This window comes from Cavia porcellus, unplaced genomic scaffold, assembly GCF_034190915.1.
Source record: "Cavia porcellus strain 051 isolate PalLab524CR breed Dunkin Hartley unplaced genomic scaffold, mCavPor4.1 scaffold_18, whole genome shotgun sequence".
NCBI classification, from domain to species: domain Eukaryota; kingdom Metazoa; phylum Chordata; class Mammalia; order Rodentia; family Caviidae; genus Cavia; species Cavia porcellus.
The window spans coordinates 62478202-62499949 of record NW_026947501.1 but is presented as its reverse complement, the minus strand read 5'-3'; the positions used below and the strand labels follow the sequence as shown (position 1 = coordinate 62499949).

The window sequence follows — 21748 nt, the reverse complement described above, 5'->3', positions numbered from 1 at the left end:
GAATTGCAGCCATTTATATTAATGGTTATAACTGTTATATATTGATTTATTGTTGACATGTTATCTTTCTGCTGTTGTATTTTTACCTTTCCATTCTGTTTAATTGTCTGCCTTGCTTAGTGGTTTTTTCCTATGTGTACCTAGAATGTCTTTCAGTATTCTTTGCAGGGTTGGTTTGGTGATTATGAAATTCTTCAGCTGTTCTTTATCATGAAAGTATCTTATTTCTCCATCGGTTTTGAAGGACAGTTTTGCAGGGTATGTCAGTCTGGGTTGGAAGTCATTTTCTTTTGAATCTGAAATACTTCACTCCATGTTCTTCTTGACTTCATTGTTTGTGTTGAGAAGTCTGCTGTGATTCTGACAGGTTTTCCTTTATAGATTATGTGTCTTTTCTCTCTAACAGCTTTTAATATTCTAGTCTTATGCTGGATTTCTGGAATGGTGATTATTATATGTCTGGGTGTAGTTTTTTTATTGGCTATTTGGAGTTCTATATGCTTCACTAATCCTTATGTTAATTTCCATTCTCGTGTTTGGGAAATTTGCAGGTATTTTGAAAATAGCCTCTTTATATCATTTGTATTGTCCCCTTTTTTCACTTATCTCTATTAATCTTATGTTGTTTTTCTTTGCATCATCTTGCAGTTGTTGAATTGTTATTTCCTAATTCCTTGTTATTTCTAAAAGATCTTTCCTTTCCTGTTTACTAGCTGCAATCTTGTCTTCAATAGTGAAATTCTATTTTTACTTTCGTTGAGGCAGTTTTGAGAACTTTCGATGGAATTTTTGATTTCCTGTATATCCCTTTGAATCTGATTCATGTATTCTGTTTGTTTCTTATACTGTTCATTCAGGGATTCTATCTTTTTGCATTGTTTCTCTAATGTTTTTACTATGTCTTCTTTAGATGTGTTCAGCCTTTCTTTGATTACTTTTATCATTTCTTTTTTACCTGGGACATTATTTCTGCTTTGAGATCCTTTATAGTATCCTGGAGTTGCTGTTTATTTCAATTGATATTTTTTCAGGCATTTCATGTGTGGCTTATATTTTCTTCTATGTACATGGCTCCTAGGCTTTCTTGGGTTGGGTTGGAGGATTGAGATTGCATTTTGGTCTTTCATCTTGTCATTTTCTTGTATTTCCATGTTTCGAGATATGTTTCCAAGCTTCCCCCAGGTATGTTGGAAATCACCTTTTGTGCTCTTGGCTCCTGGGACTGAATGGAGGTTGCGGAGTGTGGCCTAGTCAGGCCTGCAGGACCTCCTGTGTCACTTCCAGTGTTCCAAGAAGCTGTGTGGGATCCTAACTTCTGGGGGTGATGGTCCCTGAGCTAGTGCCCTCAGCTCCCTGGATTGAATGAAGGTAGCTGGGTGTGGTCTAGCCAGGCCTCGAAACCTCCCAAGCCTACTCCATTGTTTCAGGAAGCTGGGCAGGCACTTAACAGCTGGGAGTGATGGTCTTAAATTCTCCCCAGGCCAGTGCTAGCACACTGGGACTCACCTCATGCAGCTTCAGCTCCCTGGATTGAAAGAAGGTCCCTGGACATGGTCAGGCTCATGAAACCTCCAGAGCCTAGTCCAGTGTTTCAGGAATCCGGGCAACTTCACTAATTTTCTATAATGAAACTGTCTACAAATTAACAAGTCATTGAAAAGATGAAGTAAAAATAACCCAGGTATGAGAGTCAAAAAACTGATGCCAGGTGTCTAGAATGTGGAGCTTTCTGCTGGGTGCCCCAACCTCCTGCAACAGACAAGGTCCCCCAGAAGACAAAGGGAAGATGGGAGAGAGGCCATGGAGACAAAGATTTCAGAGTGAGAAGTCTTGGAAGCCCATGGAAAGGCACCTGAAACAGAGAGAATAGCCCAAACGAAGACACAGATTTGGGTTCCTCTCTATTTTATAGAAGAAGATGAGTTAAGTAGAAATGTAACAGTTGGTTCTGATTGGATTTCTTCTCTGGTTACTCATTTCCAGCCTAATTTTACCTCTGTGGTCTCTTGAACTAATCTGGTTCATTGTTCCTCTTTCCAATGCTGAGGTGTTGGCTACCATCTGCACACACATGATGTCCTCAGTGGGTTCCTGGTTCAGGTGTGAAATTCAAACTGAAGTTCTTTGTGCTTTGATTTCTTCATCTTTAAAATGTGGGTAAATACTGTGAACCAGGAAGAAACTAGAGTGGGCTTGAAAAGGAAAGGAAAAGAAAAAAAGAAAATGGAAACAAAGCTTTGTAAATAAGGAAGAGAAGAGAGGTTAAATGAAAGGTAGGAGAATGGGGAAAAAAAAGAATTAAGATATATCATGGACAGGCACAAATTCCCTATGATAAATGTTATCATTATCTATATCCAAAATATACCAATAAAACTAATTTAAAAAGTAAAATATGGGTAATAGCTCTACCTGACTTCAGAGGATCTTCATAAGGATTAATTTAGTTGATTCTTGAAAAGAATTCAGGATGGTGCCTGGCATTTTAATAGTGTGTGTTAGCTATTACTTTATTTTTATTCTCTTTGCTTTCAATATGGAGCTAAGAATTACTTGTAAAACTAAGCTCTGAGGAAAAAGCAGCAATAGCTCTTCATTGGTTTGTTTCCTTTTGATTCGATGACCATCACGTTATTTCACTGTGATAATATGTACATGGTGACAACAACTCATTCATTTCATCAGTTTGAGAGCCCCAGTGGTGGGTACTGAGCATGTGTGTCCTCTGGAGAGGTGTGTTTGAAAAATAGAATGACTGCAAAGCGTCTCATTAACAAGTGAGGCTAATCTCGAGGGTTTATAGTATGTGCACAGAGGGAAAGAGGTATTGAGATGACAAAACCAATGTCAGAAGAAGACTGAGCAGTGCTGGTTAAGAAAGCCACCATCAAAAAGCACCTGGAAGGTAGGGAAGTCAGATAGAGGCAGCCGTACAGTGGGATAGCAGCCTGCCTTCCTGCCTGCAGAGGTCATTTCAGACTGAAGAGCACAGAGGTTTAGAGGTGGAGGGTGGGCAAAAGTGGGGCCAGGCTTCCTCCTCTTCCCTGCCTTCATTTAATGGTTAGCTGACCCTGGCATGTTAAGAAACCTCTGTGCACCAACATCCTCATTTGTGAGGTTGGGTGGTGTACAGCTCAACTGAGTCACAACACTAAGGGATTTAGAGCAGTCTGGGAAAGTGAGGAGAACCTCCCACTGAAGCAGAGACTTCAGGGAGGTGGCCCTTCCCATCCTGACCCTTTCAGCTGGTCCCATTTCCCAAAGCAGCTCCTGTGAGAGAAGGTGGCATGTGCCCCTCTGGGAGGCTGGTCTGTGGCCTCTCAGAGCCCTCGTGTCAGTGAAAGGGCTCCCCCTGCCCTTCTCTTCAATGCCTAAGCTCCTCAAAGTCTTCAGTGGTGCGCTGATGGTGACCTCAGGGCCTGAATTCTTTGAGCTCCAGATGAGATAAGATAATGATGAGAGCGGATCCCAGGATGGGTTGCAAGTTTCTTTTTGTTTCTTCCCTCCAATGCGTATCTGTTCTTCCATTGCTCAGAATGGACCTGGTCCATCTACCTGCATTCCCACTTGGAGTCAACCATGTGGTCACTTGGGTCTTCCTTTTTTCAGCCTAACTCTATGAGATCATAGCTGGAGTAAAAGATTGACTGTAGCTGTTCTATATAAGGGAACTTTGGTATCTTGAAGCCATCACATCAGAAGCCATGTGGTTTTCTAGCTCTCATGCACCTGGCAAGGCATGAAGCCGTGTGCCTATGAGAAGAAGATGTGAGGGTTTTGTTTGCAAGTTTGTTCGCTCAAGGGCCTGTACAGTTTGATTTCCTTCCAGCCTTTCTAAAAGCTCTGTTTCCTGGTGATCAGTGGAAAAATCCTACAATAGGATTGCTGGTGTGAAATTTCACATTTTATGCAAGTTCATAGCTAGAACTCACACACAATTACTACTAAGCATTCAATTTTGTCGCTGTGAAAGCCTTGCAGATTAAGTGTCTCAGAAGAAATGAAAAAGCTGCTTCCAAACTTTCCTCTTCCTTTGAATATTCCATGATACAGCAGTCTTCACACAGTCAGGGTACTGACTTTGTAAATGTGTTCTTTTCAAGGTCAGGGTGGGGGAAACCCAAGGCCACTATTGGAAACTGCAGAGGTAGCACTGGGACCATCTACCAGCACTAGAAAATCAGCAGCTTTATTTTTAAACTGCAGGATTTGGCTTAAAGACAGTCTTATCAATTTACTTTATTGATGACCACTTGTGTGGTCGTCAGGTGAATCTGGCCTGGGGGAAAGAGGCTAGGTTCATTCCAAGGGGGTGCCCTGACTTCTCCAACTTGTACCCTTGGATGATGGTATGAATGTTCCAGCCTTTCTGTCCCTTAGATCCACAATACCTGAGTGGGACTGGGCCTCCATCAGATTCATCACCAGGAGAATATTCGGAAGAGAAAGCAAAGCCTCAGCAGTCAGCTGGGCTGGTCAGCAAAGGCTTTCTAGTGTCACCACAGAGGTAACACCAGCAAGAGCCAGCCTGGGATCTCAGCCTCTTCACCCAAGCCTTCTTCCAGCCTTCATCCTCCATGGAAAGGAGACAGTGCCTTCTAATTTATCCATGCAAACAAGGGATTGCTTGAAAGGGACACAAGGTCAACACCCACAAATTTGTTTTGAAGATGCTGCTTGCAAAAAAAACTAGATGGATTTACTGGGAGTCCTCCCTGGACTCTCTGGCTCTTCACCAATGTCCTTGACCACTGCCTTGATCATCCTAGACCTGGCAGTGGAAGCAGGGGCTCTGAGGCATGAGCTGACTGGGTTGAGAGAAGAATAGGAATCTGGAGAATCTGGAAAAGAAAGTGTCTCCAGGTGGAAGGCACTGACCCTGAGCATCTGAGTCCTGAGTATGTGTGGATTGAAAACCAGCTGAAAATGAATGGGAAGAGCATACCACAAGAACTCACTCGGCTTCTGGTCCTGTGATTTACTTTCTGTTTATGAGCTGCATCACTTGCCATCCTGACTCAGCAGCCCTTTTCCTTACAGATGTGCATGATGTTATTGTATGTTTCTACATATATCTCATTATATATATGGCCTTGTTTGAAAGTATATATAATGCTATTATTATATGTTTATATATGATATGTGTGATATATTTCATTATGTATATGGTTTTTTTGAAATTCAGCCTGTTTTTGACAAGATTCAAGCAACCATCCTGCAGCTATCATGTATCAGTCATCATTATCTCTTCCGTCAGTCTTTTGGGATATTTGAATAACACTATTTTTCCAAAAAATTATCACTTTAGAATTATTTATACACATTATGGGATATATGTTAAAATATTTTATGTTCTTTTAAAAATTTTGGTATTGGGAACTTAATTCAGGGCTTCACACTGAGCTATATTTTGTCTTTTTCAGTCTTTACTTTTGAGACAGGGTCTCAGTTAGTCACTAAGTTGTACAGGCTGGGCTTGAACTAATGATCCTTCTGTCTCAGCCTCCCAGAAATACAGGATGACATGCGTGTACCTCCATATCCGCCTTATACTGTTCAGAATCTTGATGGCCTGGGTATTTTTCTGTAAGAAAAGTTTTAATATGTATTTGAGAATTTTCCTCTACTTTCTTCAAACTTCATTTTATCTATTGCTTTGCTTAAGTCACGTCATAGTTTTGAATATTTGTAGAAGTTTTTTTTGGACACATAGCACCACATAAGTGAGGCAAAATGATGTAGGAATAACTGGCCGGATGATGCTTGGGAAGGTCGCCTTAAGTCATGTTGTCCAAGCAAGGTGGCTTCTACAAAAAAGCTTCAGCTTTTCTGAGCCTGGTCTCATCTCTGTATAATAGGGTAGTTAAGAGGGCTTGACGGTGATACATTTTAATTTTTAAAATTTTATTTCATTTTATTTTTTATTTTAAAGATAGTAAAATCCAACAAAACAAGACAGAACAAAGCCAACTGAAACCATGCAGTGAAACTGGTACAGAATGTCAGAGCAGGATACCAGGGTAACAGTAATAGGTGCCATAGTATTTCTTGTTATCTTCACAATAGTTGTCCATTCCACCAGGTGTAGCAAAATCAAATCAAATACAAAACATCATAATACCAATCAAAACAGAATATTGAATAAAGCAAAAACAATAACCAAAACAGTGAGAAAAAATATTGGATTTCAAAGAGAAGATAGAAGGAAATCCCCCACATTTGCTATATTGCATACTGTCATCCTTGTAAGAGGTGCTTAGACTGCTGGCCCCAGACCTGCAAAATCAACCAGACAATACAAACATTTAGTTGCTTTATGTGCCTTAGTTGCTATCAACTCAGTCAGTCCTCCAAACAAGCGGGTAGTTTATGGGGTGAGGCAGGAATGGGGGATGGATGCTCAGCCTGTGCAGCCTTTTAGGCTCACGAGAAGTGCTGACTTGTCTCTTCCTGGAAGTGGCGCTGTTTGCAAAGCTTTCCAGAAAGGCTGGCTAGCCGGTTTCTTGTTGGATCCTCCCAGTCCCAGTGTGGCAGATTCTTGAAAGGTGCCAACTTTTCAGTGATACTTTTTTAAAACATAATTTGGAAACTCTCTCCTCTCTTTGTTGATTCTTCCTTTGAATTCATTTCATGGTAAAGATTTGCCTTTTTGCGTCCTTTCTCCTGTATTATTACATCCTGAGCTTTTCTAACATATGGGTAATTTTCTTTCAGTAAAGCTTTCTGCTTAAGTTACTTTTCTTAACTATCTTGTGAAAGTCATCTCACTCCCCAGATTACCCTATCCACATGTAATCATGTATGTATTTCCTATCTCCCTGCCAGAGCTGGCATCTTGAGTGTCACTGTTGGAGCTCCTAAGTCTGAGTGCCTCAACATATATGTTACAATAAATGTGTAACCTGTACTTTTTCCAAAGTCAACCTCTGTCCATGTATACTTTGCATTTAATTAAGTGATAACATTTGATTTCTTGCTTATACTAGACTTTACAGATGTGAGAGGTGGGAGAGTGTGCTGGGATTTTTTTCTTGACTGCATGACAAAAAGCCTCTTGGGTTGGCCACATGTGAGACCCTGGCACCCAGGAAAAATGTGAGACATGGTGCGTGCACGACTGTAGGGAAGTGGTGCGCAGGGAAGAACCAGGGAGCATCTTTAGTGAGGAGTCTCTGGAAGAATACTAGGGGTTTCTTTTGTCAAGTGGTCAGTTCAGGTAATTCAATGTCCATCCCACCAGTGTTTGAGAAAGAGAAAGAAACTAGGACTACCTAAATGCAAGTTTCATGATAATAAGAATACAGTCAACTACTACTTTTTTCACTCTCAAGTTCTGTGTTCTTCAAAATTATACCATGTGCAATTAAATAGTCAATCAATTAGCAAATATTTACATTTATTTACACACACCTGTAACTACAACTGGAAGTTTCTTGTCATCACCGCCCTTCAATTCAAAAGCACCCAGGGATGATTTTCATGAATAGATTTTGGAATGACTGGCTAGTGTCTAAACCATGGGGTGTTGCAAATGTTGCATTAATCTAATACCCTTAAAGGTGACACCAGATTTTTGGCTTATAGATTTCATTTTTTAAAAACCACTCATGAAGAAGTTTATCCACCTCCTCCACAATTGGATCCTGAAATCTGATCCTCTGGTGGCAGTCTTCAATGGCAGACTTCAATGGCAGTCTTCAAGAATTATGGCAAAAATTCATAGGCATGCCTCTATGAGATAAAAATTTAGCATCTTTTCTAAGTTTTTTAAAAGAATACATTGAAGGGTCTTTAGTAAGAGAGAAGTGTGTGTTAACCTTAAGAAAATTTTAAAAGTTTACATTTTAGAGAAATTCATTTCCTCTTTTAAAAAATCATTTCTTAAAGCAAATTTTTATTTTTAAAGAAAAAGGAAACTGTAATACACAGTTGAGGGCCTTTAATTTGTATTACATTATGTATCCTATTAGTAGAAATTGCAGTCCCTGTAGCCTATTAAAATCAGTGACAACCCAGAGTTTTACAGTTTGGCAATGGTCCACCCCACTTTGTGCCCTTTCTATAGGGAGACAGTACAAAAGAAAACACTAAATTCCCTCAAAAGTATATAGCAAATTGAGAGAAGCATGTGCGACTTATATTTCAGACAAATGGCTAATTAAAAATGGCAAGAGAAAGACCATAGTCAAAAGCCAAATGCATAAAGGCAGACAGAAAAAAGAGACAGAAATTGGAACTATAAGAACATATGAAAAATGCTCAACTCAAGAAAAGAGAAATGTAAATTAAAAATATTCAGGAACGACATCAGTCACCCACTATTTTGACAAAAACCTAAAATTTAGGTATTGTTGGAAGGCAAGCACAGTACTTTTATACATTTTGGCGTGATCTGTGCAGCGAAGTTGTTTAGACAAGAAGAAGGAAAGGAACCTTTCAGATGGAAAAATGTGCGGAAGTTTGAAAGCGCTGCCTGTGACCTTGGTGCTCAGGGGGAAGTGAAGTAGGCCAGAGCCTCAGGTGAGCAGGAGGGAGTGGAAGATGTGTCAGGCACGGCGGCATGTTAAGGAAGGGAGCTAGACAGACAGACAGCTGCATGGGAAGGGGTGACATAGGCAACACCTGACCATGCAGAGCTTTGTGGAAACACAGTTAGAGTAGCGAGAGAGAGACAGAGGCCAACAGCAACATCCAAGCTCTTAGTCCTGCTTCAGGTGACCCGCCCTCTCCTCAGCTGATCTTGGTCTTCCAAAGACATAGAGCAAACTGTCAGCCTGCTTGCTCTGAGACTACTGTTCTCTCAGAATGAAGTCTGGACTCGCTGGTTGGCACAGGAGGCCCTCTGTGCTCTGGTCTCTCCCAGCCTTATCTCTCTGAACCTCATCTTCCAAATGTCTTGGACCAGTTTTTTCTGACCCTGAGTACTGATGCTTTTCCATGCCTCTGGCCTTTCCCCGCTGAGGATTCCCCATCTCTTTTCCCCTTTTGTCTCCATTGCTCAAGGTACTGCTCTATCAAACACCCACTGTTCTCTCCTCTACCCCAGGCCAATTTCAGCGATCATTTCCTTCTAAATTTCTCCATAGATACTCTTGGGCAAAGTTGGAAAAAATTCCATTTGGGAGAGAAAGAGACATGTTTTCTCTTACTCTAGCTATAGTTCCTTAAAGTGGAGACTTTCACATGATTATGTAACTATTAGTCTCTATGTTTTCTTTGGTAAAATGAGGTCATAATTTATTTCACATGATTTTCAGGTGGGAATCAATGTGTGTAAAGCATTATTCACACTGTTGGACTCAATTAGCCGTGCTACCACTAGCACGGTGGCACATGTGTCTGCTCCCACCGGCATTGTGACATTCCTACTCACACCAGAGTGATCTGGTTGCTAGTTTTGTGCCATTGCCTTGCCCTTTGCCACGGAGACTATCTCTGTCACCTTTGCATTGACTGCAAGTGGCACAGTATGTACTTTATCCTAGGCCCTGGAGTGGTGTTTATTGAAATCAATTATGAAGCACTTTAAAATATCAAATATTTTGTAAGACATTTAAATAATTTATCTGGGACAAATAAACCAAACATTTTATATGATAATACTGTCCAAACATGGTCATAATAATGATAGTAATCGCAACATACATATGTACAACTTCACAGCTTAATAAGGCCTTTGGTATCGTTTTAAGCTGTATTCCTCTCTCCATTTTCCTTAACTAAAAAGCATCATTATTTACCAATGCTCCCACCAAAAATATGAATGTGTTACTTACTGCATCAGTTTAAACCTTCATAAGAAATGTACCTGTGTGTTATCCCTTTTGATGAATTTGACCTATAATTTGATTATATAAGAAAACATCTCTGCAGGAGTTCTGTGAAGAAACAGGAAAGATCACGGGGAGACAAGGAACAAAAACAGCCAGCAGCGAGGCACTCTGCGGGGAGCAGGGAGAGGGAGGTGTGATTAAAAAAAAAGTAGAAGCAGAAGAAAGAAAATTTTTATCTAAAATGAAAAAGGGGAAGAGAAAGAAACAGCCGCATTTATATAAGACAGTATGATTTGCTTCCATTTATGGGCATAATAGGGAAAAAATAACTTGAACATTGGGGTTAAAATTGGGCTGAATTGAAAAGAAATCCAACTGGATAAAATGGCAGCCCCGAACTGAAATGTAAGGTGTCCTGGAAATGGCATTAAAAATGAGGAAAATGGTTGTACTTGAGGGCTGTGATTGCTCTGACCCGGAGGAGCCGGGTGTATGTTCAGTTAAGCTTCATTGCTTTCCAGCCTATTACAGTTCACGGAGACTTTGGGGACGTCACTCCCCAAAGAGATGTGGGCAGGAGACGTGGGCCCAGTGGCTCTGTGGTGTCCTTTGGGCAGCTGTGCAAGGACCCGAGGTGTTGGCACCGGGTTTTCTTTATCCCTCTCGTGCAGTGGATCAGCATGAACTGAGGCACCTTCGGTCTCATCTGCACTCTGTCACTCTGCTTGCGGTGATCCGCTGAGCAAAGGGCTCCCCCACCCCGCTCGGTTACTCAGCTGTTCAGGCAACAGCCCTCTCACTGCTCTGTTTCCATCCCTAGCAGTGCTTTCATGTCAGGCTCCTGAAAATGTCTCTAATCTGGATGCTTCTCTCCTTTATTATGCCCAAGCCACTATTCCAAGCTTCTGACATCTTTTACATGCTAATTGGTTTCTCTGCTTCCCCTAATTCCCCTTTTTTGTACCCAAACTCCTGATAGCAGCTAGCAGGAACTCTTAAAATGGGAGCCAGATCTTCAGTGGCTTGGAAACTACACCTCCTGAAATGGCACAGTCAGCCCTACAACACGGTTTGTGCCTGCCTTTCCAAAACATCCAGTTCTCCTTGCACTCACCACACTGTCCACTGGCCTCTGTCCAGGGATTCCCATTAGCCATGCATCCTCTATTTCTCCATGGGTATCAGGACCCCTCCCCCATTCCCCTACCCGTATCACTCCCAACTTCTTGTAGTTCATTTGCACATAATCCCAGGATGTCTAACTTTGACCTCTGATGACCAGTCCCCCTTTTTATCCTCCACTAGGGCAGTTTCCTTTGTCCAAAATGCTTGTCCCTCCTTCTCCATCTGCTATCTGCTGATGGTGAAGAAAGTTTAGACCCTGTTGAAACCCCATTCTTTTCCCTTTAGGAGCTCCACACGCAGCTGGCAGAGTGGGTCCATACCCATATCTTCTGGGACATCTCTTGCAGTGGGTCCAGTCCTGCTCATCTGTGGGACAACGATTGCAGTGAGAATTGTGTGTCCTGGGCTATTTGCCCATGAGCCCCCTGGGGAGCCCATTTCAGACATTTCACACTGCATGGCCTCAGTACGTATCACAAATAAATAATTTCATTTCTTTTTTATCCCTAGAACATAAGCTTTGGCAGAGTAGAGACCCATCTGATTCACCTCCATCCCCTCCTCAGTTCCTGACATAGCATTTAAAAGCGCCAAGCCTGGTACCCAATAGCCTGGGTAGAATCTAGGCACTAAAACTTACTGGAAGTGTTACTCCAAAGCTCTGTGCTTCCTTTTAATTCTCTGAAGATGGAAAAAAATTGTAGAGTTTTTGGGTGAATTAAATGAAATAATATACATCAAGCACTCACCAGGCACTAGGAAGTACTTGCTTAAGTTTGAGTTATGTATTAGCACATGATAGATGCCTGGTGAATGCCTGTCAGAAGAGTAAGTAAGAGAAGCCTGCAGGTATCATTCTTCCCATCATCTCTTTGATGAGGTCCAGGTTACAGGAGATTCTTTTCTATAAGGACTCATCGCCACACTTGGTCTTTTGCTCCTTCATCTTACTCTTGGCATCTCTTTCCCTGACTAGGTGTGTGTAGTTTGAAAGCAGCTCCTAATCAGTTCACAGGAGCATCTCTCTGTCCAGTGCCCAGCCTGTTGAGTTTTGCAAGGTTAGGTACCTGATAAAACAAATAATAGGAAGACAGATGGGCCCATGGCATGTGTCTAAGTAGTTTTGCATCCCCACAATGTGGATGTAGAGGTCCACAGGTGATTATTATCATACTTTGTGCATGTGGGCCGCAAAACTCTGGGAATCCATGTGCAGTCAGGTGAGGGATGCCAGTGGGGAAAGAACTGATTTATTTGAATGTCTGTGCATCTGCCTTTCAAATCAGGATGCTGCTCAATGTGGCCCAGGTCGTGGTCTTTGGATTAGCACACACACAAATCTTGGCTCTACCTCTCATTGGCCACACAATGGGTGAAATGACCAGTCATGTCATAGACTTGTACTGAACATTAAAAGAGAGACTTCCGGGAGAACATGGCGGACAGATAACAGCAACTACCGGAGGCTCTCTGAAAGGCTCGGCTCAGAAGTCAGGAATGATGCGGACTAAGGAGACACGAGCTGGTAGAGATATGCTCTGCTGACTCAGGAACGAACTGGGCTGAGAGAAACCAACTTGGAATGCAGTCCTGGCGCTAAAATAGGAAAAGAAAAGACTTGGTGTGGAGGCTGGACCCCACGCCATTGGAAACCGCGATTTGGGTTTCCCGCCGCACGGCGTCTGGCTGCCTCCACAGCGGCTCGGCAAGGAGAGATGCGCAGAAGCTCTGGGAATGGGAGTCTGTGAACAGAGTCGAAAACAGGACGAACAAGGAGGTGTACACTGACTTGTGGCGAGGTGAGTGAGAGAAACTGACACTCCACCACAGTTTGACTCCAGTGGAGGACTTTCTGGGCTCGGGCAGTCCTGTAAGAGCAGGGTGCGGTGGTGACTCCAGCCACACATTCCCCTCTCAGACAGGATTGGTGAAAAGTGCCTGGCCTGCGTAACGCTGCGAGCGGACTTGGTAGGCTGGCCTAACCCAGATCCCAGAGCCTGATGGTGGCCCGGAGGGGCGACTGACTCCTGCGTAGGCTGCCTAGTCCGTAACTCCCTGGTGCGCAGCAGTGGGCAGAACACCTAGCCAGTGCAATTTGATCAGGCTGTGGCTGACAGGCAGGGAAGCTGGGCCTCCTATATAAGCTTGCATATATATAAGGAACAGAGAATATGGGAAAGGGAAGCAACAAGAAAGGCTCCTCGGCCCCCAATTCTGAGAAACAGGCAATAGTGGACACCGCACCAATAGACATTAAGCGCCATATAGAGAGCCTCATAGACCAATTCAGGAATGAAGTTATCAATGACCTGAAGCTAGAAGTATGCAGAATAGTTAGAGAAATGCTAAGCACCACCCAGGAAAAAACAGATGATGGAATGGAAGAACAGAAAAAGAGGGGAGAATTGTTTGATGGAGAAAACAGAGAAAGCATAGAGTACATGAAGCAGGTTCAAAGGGACTATCAAGAAATTAAGAAGTCTATCCAAGACTGGCATAACAGCTTGAAAGAAACTAAGGACAGACTATCTGAACTGGAGGGCAGACTTGTAATTTGGGAGAATGAAATGAAAAACATCTTAAAAATAACAAAGAAACAAACAGCAATAATACAAAGACAAGAAGATGATAAGAGGAGCCATAACTTAAGGATTAAGAACATAAAAGAAGAAGTAGGGACACAAACAAGTGAACTACAAAAGCTACTCACAGAAATAATCCAGGAGAATTTTCCTAATTTAGCAAAAGGTAAAGATACTCAGATGTATGAGGCATACAGGACCCCAGCTACCTACAACCCTAACAGAGAAACACCCAGGCATATAATAATAAAAATTCCAGAAATTCAATACAAGAACAGAATATTAAAAGCTGTAAGAGACAAGAAACAGATCACTTATAAGGGAACACCCATCAGAATTACAGCAGATTTCTCTGCACAAACCATCAAATCACGAAGAGCATGGGGGGAAATAATTCAAGCTTTGAAAGATAATAATCTCCAGCCAAGATTGAGATATCCTGCACAACTGTCCCTGGAAATTGATGGAAAAACAAGGTGCTTCCAGGATAAAGAGGAACTGGGGGAATTTGCAACCACCAATTCAACCCTACAGAGAGTATTGCAGGATATTCTAAAAAAAGAAAAATACAAAGAACCCAGAAATAGTGGCGGGGAGGCCACAACGAATGGAGCAGAGAACAAAATGAAGAAGACAAACTGACAGCTACTGACAGAAAAAGAGCTCAACAGAAATGAGACAGAGAAGATTGGATGATAGGAACAGCTATTTTGGAGAAAATGACATCTTAATAGGTAATACTGATTTAGTATCATCTTGTTTTGAAGTCTCATCTAGCTTTTGTTCTTCTGTCTCCAATGGTCTAAACAGGTTGTATCTTATTGGATTTTATTATGTACGATAGTATAAGCAAAAACCTTTTAAAGACAAGGAGATTACACAGAAACCATTGTTCATTTTCTGTTAGTCGATTCTAAATACTCTGTAATGCTATCATTCTCTTAAATGGTTTTACATTGTTTTGATATACTTAATGCTACAGTATACAAAGTTGTACTCAAGGACTTCAAGGAAAGAGTCAATATGGTAACTACTTTTGGGTCGGAATTATCTGGTGGTGAAACACTATTCTGCTTAAATGGTTATGTTTTGATCTGCGCTGTTTCGCTGTTATGTCCTCTTTTTTCTCAATCTCCACTCCATTATTTACTTTTTTATTTTTATCTGTTTAATTGAAGGGAAAAAAAATAGCAGGATATAATATAGTAACCCACTTTGACTTTCTATTATCTCGATTTGAAGCCCTGTATTACTCTCACCATCTTGTTTTTGACTGAAGTTCCCCTATTCTGTTTTGCTGGATAGTATCAGGTTCGAAAGTTTAGGCATCAGCTGTGAAGATAATGAGATTCATTATAACGCCCATTCTCATTGACTTTTATCTACTTTTGAAGACCTACAATGTCTCCAATGTTTTGGTTTTGTCGGTTTTGTTCTTTACTGTTTTGTTCAATTGTATTATAACTAATGATATAGGCAATTCTATTAGAGATAGCGGGAGGCATTATGGTAACCATTGTTGATCACCTTGCATTATGTTTTTATATTATCTATTATGTCCACCCTTTTGACTTGACCGATTCTGTTCTGTTATGTCTCATTTGGTTTTACTTTCTTCCAAAAAAGCAATGAGAACCGTGGGAGCAATGAAACTCAAAATGTGTAATAGTCATTGTACAAAAGAGAGGAAAAGAAAGTGCTCTAAACTATATAACTGCATGTATATTTAAGTGTATAAGATAGAAAATGATATCACAGAGTTTTATTGGATCATTGAACAGAACTGATTGCAGTATCATTGTTGGAATGTCCACTCTACAAGCTTTAATTTTGTGACTTGAACAATTATTTCTAAGATGGCAATATGTAATCCATTAACTAATGATTTCCTACTGTTCATTTTTTTCTTCTGTAAATCTGTATAACTTGTACCCTTTCACTGTTTTTTTTTCTTTTCTCCTTAAATAAAAAAAACATTAAAAGAGAGAATCTTGTGATCTGCTTCGGATACACAGTATTGATTTCTTAGGTCTGCCTCAGCACCCCTCCGAATCTCTGCTCAAATGAGAGAAAAGGAAGAAAGAGGAAGATGGAGGATAGGAGAAAACAGTCTAGTGGGAATAACCCGTTTGACAAAAGATGGAAATTGCCTGGAAGAGGGGAGAGTGACAAAACAGAGCAGAAGAAACAGAAGCAGAAGGAGGAGGGTAAAAGGCAGCTTGTACTGCCTGCAGAGCCCCAAAGAGAACTGAGCCTGCGAAACAAGGTGATTGCTAGAGGCTGAGGTGTGATCCAGACTGAAAATACAAGAATTGAATCAGACTCTGGGACAGTCAGTGCTCCAGCTGTTCATATTCTTGCTGCCAGAAGTCAGCCCCTTTGCCCTCTTCCACAGTGACCAGAGGTTCAGTCTCAGGCCTGGAGGACATCAGTCACAGTGAAGAGGAGGAGCAAGGCATCAGGCTGAGCTTGGGGGGGCTCAGTAAGGGGATTAATGGGTGAGGCCCTGCCCAGCTGTGCCCATCCTGCCCCTGGTTTGATTCTGGATCTTCAGCAGCCAGGACCAATAGCATCCTCTTTCCACCAGAACACACGGGTTCTTCTTTGGAGAAATGATTGCTCCAGAGAAAACTGTTAAAGATACCAACCCCTGGCTGTGTGGAAGTTTCTTCAGTGAAAAACCTGATTTCATGCAAACCACCCCACAGTGGGGTTCCATTTCCACTGAAGTGGGAGAGCTTCGTCTCATATTTTAGTGTCTTGCTTTATGAAGTGTCACTAGATATTTGAAAGGTGTAAAACATAGTATGTCATGAAAAGCAGAGGAAAAAGGAAATGGAACAAAAAGTGTAGAGGAAGCAAAAGCACATTTTAAAATGTTATTATTAAAAGCTTTGGGGACATCGCAGATATGGTAGAAAAATAAGGTCAATCCATAAATTTAAAAATATTACCATAAAAGACACATTGCCATTAACTTACCTCAGAGCTACTCTTCTGTTGGAAAGCACTTGTCTTGTAGTTCTTTCCACTTTCTGAAGCAGTTCTGGAAGTCCTCTTTCATGAATGTGTTTAGTGGCACTGTTGGGGATGCCTCAATGCTCTGTATCAGATCAAATTGTTTATTTCCAATGGTCATTTTGAGTTTAGGAACGGGTCAGAAGTCACAAAGGGCCAGCTGTGATGAATAAGGTGGATCAAGACACACTGCCATCTTTTTACAAGCCTGTCTTCCCCTTGGATGGCCCTCAGTAGCAGCGCTCACTGTATTTCTGATCCTTAAGACATTCATGAAAGAGGATTTCTAGATCTGCTTCAAAAAGTGGCAAAATGATGGGTAAATGTACTTGAAGAGAGGGTAGATATTTTAAGGGTGACTGGCAATATATCTTTTATTGTAGTAAATTTTAAAAATGTAAACATTTACCATATATTCTGATCACACTTCACAAGGTAAGATGTTGAATCCATGGAAAAGAATAATGTAATAAAGGAAAAAAAGAAGTCACTTTTTGTCTTAGTTACTTTTCCCTCGTTGCTGAAACAAACACCCAACACCCAAAGTGAAAGGGGGAAAGGTTCATTTATCTCACAGGTTGTAGAGGTTTCACTCTTAAGCATCTGGGTCCAAAGCAGAGTGGCACATACCAGAGGGGCAATGGGGATTAAAGTGATGCCAATCAAATCAGTGAACTGATCCAGGAATCACCTACCCTTAATCCCAGCATTGCACTGTGAATCACACACTCTAGATTCAGCCACCTCCAAAACTACCCTGACTGCATGAGCCTTTGGGGGGACATCCAGACACAAATAACATTCTTCAATTTAAAAAATATAATAGCTGGGCTGGCAATTTAACCCAGTAGTGTAAGCATCTGCCTGGCAAAAGTGAGGTTGTGACCTTGATCCTCAGTTAAAAAAAAAAAAAATATATATATATAGTATAGATGAACAATTATTTAGAAAGATTGCTAAAAATGTCAAGAAAATCTGAGAAAGTGGGACAAAAGTAAAAATGGTGATGAAGGACTGGAGAGAAAAGATGGATCAGAGAAGAAATCTAATAGGTTGAAAATCTAGCTAATGGGAATCCCCAAAATAGAGAAGAATGTATGAAAAAAGTAGGGTAGGGAATTTTTTCAGAGCAGGAAGACATTGCTGTTCAGTGGAGAAGACCTGCCCAATCTCCATAATGGTCAAGAAATAGACACACAGAAATCTTGAACCACCAGTGAAAAGAAGCAAAAGTCCCAGTTGACAGTCAATACAAAGTAACTCCATTCAGAACAGCTTCAGAAAATCAATTAAGATTCTGGGGGAAAAAGTATGATCAGCATGTAGTTCTTTAATGAATCACCTTTCAGTGGAGCTGGAGTATGTTTCAAGCCATATTCATATAGGAAAGAATGAAAATTTTTATCTACCACACCTTTACCTATTCTTTTGAAGCTTATGGAAGACATATTTCATCAAAAGAAGGGAGTGAACCAAAACATGGGGACTGGAAAACATGGGATCCAGGAAGCAAGGATTTGAACAGAGCTATGTGACTACACAGATTTAACTACAGAGCATTCCTGGGCCTCATCTAGAGCACACTCATATCTCCAGCCACGAGTTGGTCAATGGTCATGTAGACCCAGGGGACTCTAAGAGTTAAAGAGACAAAGCTAGGGGTCCAAGACTACAGATACTCTCAGGGTACAGATCCAAAGAGCAAAAAGTTGCACAAAGAAAGCTGAGAATCACGGAAAAGATATTTACTTTTTCTCAAGAAATGTACAATTAGGGAATTCTGTTGTGTGAATACCACAAGGACACTTACCCAAACCTAGATTATATGTGTCCTTTAGAAATGGTACTCAGAGGTACTATGGAATTTTTTAGGCTATTGCTGAAATAACACAACACATGGCTTTAAAGCCTAGTTTCTTTGGTATGATAAGGAAGAGTATACCCTATAACAATAAAAGTGAGTGCACCAAATACACAAACTGGCAGCATAGTCATTGTTATTACTATCAAGTGGTGTGTAATGTACGTGATTGCCTATGTTGTTCTTGTCCAGACTGGCTGTGCAGTATGTTTGTTTATATCAACATCACCACAAACATACGAGTAATACATTGTGCTATGAAATCATGAGGGCTCAATGGCACTGGGCCATAAGTATTTTTAAGCTCCATTATAATCCTATGGCACCCCTATTATATATGCATGCGGTCCGTCATTGGCTGACATATTTTGATGCCATGCATGACTATAGTTGAATAATGATACACACCTATGATACATCACGTGCCTGTGAGGAGACTAATCAAGTCCAGGGAAAAAACTACCTACAAGGATCAGAGGGAACAACATCCAGAATTTATACAGTGATAGGAATAATGTCCTTCCCAACAACCACACAGGAAACCTCATAATTCACAAGGTGCTCATAAATAATGGTCTTATTTTAGGGAAGAGAAGAACTAATCCCATCCAGCACACAGCCAAATATTACCAGGCATGCAAAAAAACAGGAAAATATGACCCATAAATATGACCCATAAATAACAACAGGGACACATCAATCAATTGAAACTGATTGAGAAATAACACGTGGTAGAATTAGTAGATAAAACTTTAAAGAGCACTACTTTCATATTCCAGGTATAGGGAGATTACAAGAAAGGCTGAACATGCTAACCAAAGACAGGAGAAATTTTAAGCAGAGCCAAATCAAAATTCTAGAGATAAAAATTGTAATATATGAGTTGAAAAACACACTAGATAGGATTAATAGCAAATTAGACTTACTCAAAGGTTACCTTGATTATGTGACAGCTACAAGAACTTTCAAAAACCCTGGAGCAAGCAGTTCTTTTACTTTAATTCACATTTGTAACCAACACTGCCGGACTTTCCTATTGATAGTACCTGTGAGTTAATTAAGAAATCACTTGGCACTGATGTTAAGAAACCTGGCACATCCTTCATCAAAATAAACTCTTTTCAAGCCATAAGGGTAAATGCTGTCTGTTTAATGATACTAAGTGGTTGGCTCATTAACTTGTCATGAATAAATCCCCTTTCCAGATTATATGCATGTCATGCATTTAATCTTGTGTGCTACAGATATGAGAGTCTAATGGGCATAAGCCTAAGATTTGGAAGTTTGGTTTTCAGCCTCATTCAGCCAATATTTGTTGAATGTATTCCAGGAATAGTATGAGGTGCTGGGAGAGCACTGGTAAGCAAGACGTAGCATCCATCTTCATAATGCTCAAAATCTAGGGGCAAAAAAGACAAGGGGACTTGCAATTATGACACCATGAGACAAGGTTATGAGTAAAGGAATGGGCAAAACGTTGAGGCTAAGAACAGGCATTTTTGGGAAGATGCAGGCAACCCAGCTTGGGTGAAATGTGTGCGACAGGAGGACTTGGTGAGAGCAATGTGGAAAGCGTAGCTTGCATATTGCCCTTAGGCAAAGGGGGAAAAGGATTTTAAAATGGTATCATATTTCCACACAAAGCATCCTAAGTTGGAAAGTCCAACATCAGCAGTGCTTCAATGTCTGAAGTTTTTGAACACTGATGTGAAACCACAGGCAGAAAATTCCTCACCTGCAGCCCACAGGTGGCAGGTTCAATCAAAACACAAGCGTACTAACAGTGTTGCCTTTGGGCTGTGCATATATGAAAATTAAATTTCATGTTTAGACTTGCATTCCCTTTCCAACTTATTATGTATGTGCACATATTCTAAAATCTAAAAAAGACTTCTGGCAAGGATGTTGGATCGGGGATACAAGATGTGATTTATAGTTGGGCATGGTGGAGCATATTCTGTAATCTGGGAGGGCGAGGTAGGAGAATCTCGAGTTTGACATCAGCTTGGGAAATGTAGTGGCTTAGTGAGACTGTCTCAGATGAAAAATTAAAAGAAAGGATATAGCTCAGTATGAAGGCCCTAGGTTCAGTCCTTGGTAACACACACACACACTCACAAAGGTTAACTCAGGGTATTCAAATCGAAGGGAGGATTTGCAATAATTCAGATGGGATATGACATTAAACAGGATGTGGCAAAGGATGCAAATACAGAGAGAAATACATACTTTCGAGAGAAATGGGAGAACTGGATTCAGCAGAATGTGGCGGCTGGGTATTCTCAGGGCCTGCAGGAGGAGGAGGAGCCATGGATTATTCTGGGTGGGAGCAGCTGTAAGGCCCATCCCTGAGTCAGTTCACCCAGCTTTCTTCTCTGAACGGCCCCCTGGCCTCTCCTGCACACTCCACTAATGTCTGTTCAGGCTCATGCTCCTCACTCCGCAGCTTTGGTGTTGCCTGGCAACAGCGGTGCCTTTATGTTGTCAGATCTCGTCCTACTTCTCCATGGTATTTCAAACTGCTCTTTCTCCTTCAGACTCCTCCCCATTCCCTTTGGGTTCACAGAGGAATCTCCTGATTTGTTAAACACAGCACACACTAACTAATGCAATGGGTGCTCCTTGCCTCCTCCTTCCACTACATACAAGAACCCCGCAGCTTTGCCTGGAGGTATAGGAGAACGATGTCTTCCCACCGCTTTGACACACAATCCTTCTGCCTGTGACCTGATCCCTTCTCCTCTCCTGTCCTTTGTCACCGGGGCCAGTTACTTCCTCTTTCTTCAGCTTCCCTTCTCACCTGGCTCCTTCACATTGGCATCCAAACCTCCCCATGCCTCTGCCATTTTGGAAATCCCTTCTTCAGTGTCTGCAGTTTTGTCACAGCTTCACCTTTCCAATTTTCCATACCCAGTTTTTAAACGTTGACCACTGCCACCTCTCTCGTAAAAGGACTTTGTCAAATACTTGACTTCTGTTTATGCATACAGTAAATGTATGATCGATTTCTTTATCAACCAAAGTGCCCCATAAACACACCCTTGAGATCTCTTTATACTTTAGAAATGGTTATCTTTTGTGAAATTCATTTCAAAGTTTTTTTTTCCCTCAACCTGCACATGCATCCCTAGGCAAGAAAATTTTTATTTGATTTCATTTTCTTAATTATACATTTAAAGATTACTGCATTCTATCTTCCACCTGAAATCTTTCCCTTTTCCTATCCTTGATTTTATTACATTGGGAGGAATCATCCTAGATCTTTTCCTGTGCATTTATATATAAATCCATGTTCTGTCTTATGGAGTTTTAAAACTATCTTAAGTAAATACGCATTTGGCATTTTAAAAATAAATAAGGCACATTAACTGTATGTCTGAAACTCTTCT

General features: G+C 41.1%; 1 long non-coding RNA gene across 1 annotated transcript; it reads right to left on the bottom strand.

The window, feature by feature from the left end:
- Positions 1-19488: 19488 nt before the first annotated feature.
- Positions 19489-20844, bottom strand: LOC134471523 (uncharacterized). Its single transcript, XR_010040976.1, has 2 exons — positions 20589-20844; positions 19489-19758 (listed from the first exon to the last, which is right to left on the bottom strand). It is a non-coding gene; the product is annotated as an uncharacterized LOC134471523 (long non-coding RNA).
- Positions 20845-21748: the final 904 nt, after the last annotated feature.